At 35.9% G+C, this 5,172-nt stretch overlaps 1 pseudogene; it reads right to left on the bottom strand.

Annotated features, from left to right (window-relative positions):
• Positions 1-1,295: 1,295 nt before the first annotated feature.
• Positions 1,296-4,544, bottom strand: LOC739529 (zinc finger protein 654-like; annotated as a pseudogene).
• Positions 4,545-5,172: the final 628 nt, after the last annotated feature.

The following is a 5,172-nucleotide window of genomic DNA, read 5'->3' as shown; positions in this document are numbered from 1 at the left end:
TAAAAGGAAGTCTTTACACATCTTCCTTTTAATAATGGACAAGTAGAAAACATCTGAGAGGGTATTTTAAAAAGTATTTATTAAGTTAAAATCTTCCTTAGGAAAATAACTTATCACCAATGAAAACAATGCGTGAATCTGTTTCTTATTGTGTTCTTGTTGTACGAATTTTTGTGTAAATACTTCCTTTTACATATAATAATTACTATTCAGACCAGACTCATCACTAATGAATAAAAAAACAGGAGTATAGCTTATTTTGGAATTACCTCTCCTAACAGAATAAAATGCATGAATTCTCAGCCTGATTCTTAGCTGATTTTTTGAACCACTTATTTTAGGACTGTACTTAGATAACTCACATTAATGTCTAAAGGACCTTGCTATGAATCATCAAGCAATGTCCTAAAATATACAAATAGAAATATCCCAGTGTGCTTTTACCATTATGCACATTGAAGAATTTGCAATTCCGTGTTTTCCTTCAACTAACTACAAAGCCTGTAAAGGTCTTAGATGCCTTTCATCTCTCCCCAGAGTTACCGATCTTTTTTTTTGTTTTATTGACACTGCTGCCCTTTAAATGTAACTAATTTGTACTACAAAAGTGGTTCGTGGGAGGTTCTATGAAGAGCTTATTAGTAAAGCACTGTGGTTTTTTTGTTTTGTTTTTTAATTTTCAATGCTGGCAGCCCATTCATTGAACTCCAACCTAATTAATCATCTAGAAATCAGTTACAATCTTTAATTGATAGCATTGTGGTAAGTTAACGTATAAGTTTCTAAATCATATCACAAACCAAAGAGCAGCTGTTCCTTAAACCATGTTCGACTAGAAGGGAGAGGACGTAATCTGATTACACATGAGAAGAAAACCCCATTTGTAGAAAATACTTTAAATTGATAATTATTGTAAACCAGCCCCCCTCCCCACACGCTCTTTAATAATGGGTTAACTTTGCCCTTTCTGTATGGCCATCGCTGGTTTTCTGACTAGTTGCCTAAACATGTTTCTTATATAAGCAAAACTGAACATGCTGCTGCTATTAATCATTAAACTTTTTTAAATGTGGTTTTCTGGAAAACTGGTACTTTGGGAGTTTTATAATAACCCTTTTAAAGTCTAAGCCACCACATCTCTGTAGTTCATTCTAGAAAATGTGTTTTGTCCTTATCTTTAGTAATCCGAGACCACTGTAAAATTAAGGCCATCAGGGAAATAGCAAACTGATGTGTTTTCATAGTGCTTTTTTCACACTACTGCTTGACTGACAGATCTTTCTGAAACATTTTTATCAGTCAAGATGAGCCTCAAGTGCTTCTGCATTACAGTAGGTGGTCAGGCATTTGCCACATGTTAATCTTTTCACTAATTTCCTATACATGTTATCTTAATCAGGACAGGTATCAGTCAGAAATTTTGCATGTTTGGGCCTACTAAGATACCGTTCGTGAAGGTAACTGGTTTTGTTAAAATTAAGCCATACGAAGTATGTTCATTTGTCAGATTTGGTTTGGAAGGTGCCTGAGATACTGGTAAGGTATTGTGTTCTTGTGGTATAACACTAGGTAAAATGGAACCATTTTCTGTCCTGATTCTGTTTATATCAATTTTCAAAGCAGGATCTGATAAAACTAAAGGTGTTTGCTCTGTTTCACTGTGTCCATTAACTAAATCATGACTACTACAATTATTTTCAGAATTTGGCTCTATGTCAGCCATCTTTTGGTCTAACAAGCTTATATTTGAAACAGTGTCATCAGAACGTTCATTTCCATTCTGAACTAAACTGCTTTCTTTTCCATACTTCCTATACATGTCTTTGGTTCTGTAGAATCTTTCCTTGATTTGCTAGGAGAAACTGACAGACTAATGGTTTCTCATTACTAGATGAATCCTTTTCCTGATGATCAGGATTGGAGTCTGTATGAACATCCCGAAGAATTGTCTCACTGGGTTGTGCAGATGATTCTCGTGTTTTAAATAGTGCTGAGCTTCATGTTCATATAGCAGAGGAAGATCTTCCAAAAGCTCATGGAATTCTGGAAAACTACACAGCTTGAAACATCCTGTGACTTTTTGTATGCTGGGCAAGCTGGAATGGCAGCTTAAATGACTCATTGCAATTAAAATGCAAACAAAAATACACATTTGGATAGCTATGTCTATTAAGGTGGTCTATAAAATGTTGAGAATCTTCAAATCGGCTTTGACGAAATTTGCATTTTCCTTTGCTCCACTTCATTACTGTTTGTTGCACGTTTAAATCACCAGCTAATGTAGATGGATTTTAATTGTTCTCAAGGCTTAAGTTGTAACTAGTATTCTAAATAGTTACTGCTGTTTCAAAAATAACTTCAGAAGCATTATCAATGCCTAATTATTTCCATTCTGAATTAATCCTTGTTTTGTCTTTTCTTATTATTATGAAATCAGGCCTTCTAGGCCATTTTTGTTCTATACAATCTCTTAAGGCACTTTGACCGAAATGGTTCTGTGATATTGAAAGTGATATTAAAATACAGCATTTCCAGGTACTGGGAAATAAATAATAGAAATCTGTTTCCAAGAGTCCATGGAGCATGGAAGACGCACATTCTGACCCAGGCCACGGGGTTCTCTGCTCTTATGAGGGTGGTGTCTAGGGTACTGGTGATTGCTTTTCACTTAAATGGTTTATGTCCGTGAAAACCATGGCTGGGTGGTTAAACGAAAAGTTCCATGATGTATATTTGTGTGTGTGTGTGTGTGTGTGTGTGTGTGTGTTTCAAGCGTGGTAGTGCTAATGCATGCAGCAGAAGGCAATCAGGCAATAAAGCCTAGCAGGCAGCGTATATAGGAGCATTATGATTGCAAGGTTTTACGATTTTTTCAAACGACAAAATAAAAAAACACCCCCTTTACCCTCCTGTCTCCTGTTCTAACTAATGAAATGTAGTCACTATGAGATGAAATCTGTAGGGACAGAGACTGTCGGGAGAAAAAAATATCCATTTGGTATTTTAAGGTCTGACTTCACATTTTTTTACCTGGAAGTCTGTGAGATTCTTCATTCACTACTTGTGTGTATATTTCAGAAGTTCTCTGTCACAAACTGAAGCAAACCACTGAGCCACAGCATTTTCTTGTCCATGGAATCGGTTATACTCCTGAGGTTCTCCATTTAGTTTTTCAATACTTCATTCTGTTTAGCTACATATTTTTGAGTGACCAACTTATTTTTAAGGAATTTTTAAAATGCTGTGATCTTAATAAATTTACAGTATGCAAGGGTTCATATCAGTGAAGTAGGTACTGGCTAGATTTTCTCTAGAGCTCAATTAAAACTAAATCAAATTTAAAAAAATAGCACCCATGAATATATACTTCTTAAACTTAAATAACTTCAACATAGGAACAATTATACCTATTTAACAGAATGCCTGGAGTCATGAAGTAGAATAAATCCAAGTTACATTATTTTAAAGTCAATTATCTTTTGAAGAAATTTGAATAATAAGAAAAAAATCTGTGTGTCTTGGTATGGGTTGAATTGTATTCCTCCAAATGATATGTTGAAGTCTTAACTGCAAGAGATATAGGATCACTACAGATGTCATGTTAAGAAGTTACCATCCTAAAGTAGCATGGATATCCAATCAAATGTGGGCCCCACATTGCAGCTTAGCCATGGGGGCTTAGCCCAGGAGGGTTCTTTGCTTCCCCAAGGAAGAATTCGAGGGTGAACCAGTGGTGGAAGAAAACAGCTTTATTGAAGCGGCCGTGTTCCAGCTCTGGTAGTGTTACAGCTCCATGACTGTTTCTGCAGAGCAGGACTACCCCCTTGGCAGAGAGTAGCAGCTCAGCAGTTCTGCAGTCATATTTATACCTACTTTTAATCGCATGCAGATTAAGGGGAAGTTTATGCAGAAATTTCTAAAAGAAAAACAAAACAAAACACGGTTGTAACTTTGGAGTTGTTGGATAATTGCCAAGGAAAAGGGTGGTAACTCCCAGGTCTTGCCATGGCAATGGTAAACTGACATGGCACACTGGTGGGCATGTTTTATGAACAGCTGCTTCCACCTCATCTCTGTTTTAACTAGTCCTCAGTTTGCTCCAGTGTCCAAGCCCCACCTCTGGAGTTGTATCCCGCCTCCTACCTCAATACCTCCTACCTCAAAGTAGTAACACAACTGCAAGCTGAGGAAGACGAGAATTGCCAGCAAACACCAGAAGCTACAAAGAAGCAAGGCATAATTCTTCCCTAAATGTTTTGTAGAAAATATAGCCCTGTCAACACCTCAGTTTTGAACTTTTAGCCCCTAGAACTGTGAGACAATAAACTTCTGTGGTTTAAGACACCCACTTTGAAGTGCTTTGTTACAGCAGTCCTAGAAAACTAATACAAGCCTTTACTCACATCATTGCCATTTTCTGTGGCATCATTCTTTTGTATAGATTTGTATTTCAATTTTGCTATTATTTTCCTTCTTCTTGAAGGATTTTCTTTAACGGGTCTCAGGGTGGAACTCTGCCAGTGAGGAACTGTTTCACCTTTCATGTTTCTGAAAAAGTCATCACTTTGCCTTCGTTTTGTGAGATATTTTCACTGGAAATAAAATTCTAGGTTGGTAAGTTTTTAAATTTTTTAAACTTATTTTAGTATTCTAAGATGTTCAACTCTTCTCACTGCTTTGTTCCTGACCACCCCCCCAATAAAAAAAACTGACATATTTTTACATTTGTTATTTTGCATAAAATGTGTCATTTTTCTGTTTGCTTTTAAGATTAAGATTTATCTTCATTATTGCTTTTAGAGAATTCAATTATATGTTTCAGTATCATTTTCTTCATGTTTCTTTTGCTGGGATTTTGCTGACGTTCTTCTGTTTGTGGATTTATTATTTTTACCAAATTCAGAAAGACAATAGTCACTACTTGTTTAAATATATTTTCTGCACACACACCCTCAACTTTGAGAACTCCAGTTACATATATATTATTATGTTGATCTGTTAACTTAGCTAATCATTCTGTTTCGTCTTTGACAAATAATTGTGCATATTCATAGGGATACATAGTGATGTTTCCATACATATAAGGTACAGTGATCAGATCAAGGTGATTAGCATATGCGTCCATCATTTCAAATATTTCTTTTTATTGGGAACATTCAATATCCTCCTTCC

The sequence above is a fragment of the Pan troglodytes genome, chromosome 7 (genome assembly GCF_028858775.2).
Source record: "Pan troglodytes isolate AG18354 chromosome 7, NHGRI_mPanTro3-v2.0_pri, whole genome shotgun sequence".
Lineage (NCBI taxonomy): Eukaryota > Metazoa > Chordata > Mammalia > Primates > Hominidae > Pan > Pan troglodytes.
Note: the sequence above shows the minus strand (reverse complement) of the source record. Positions and strands in the feature narration are given on the sequence as shown.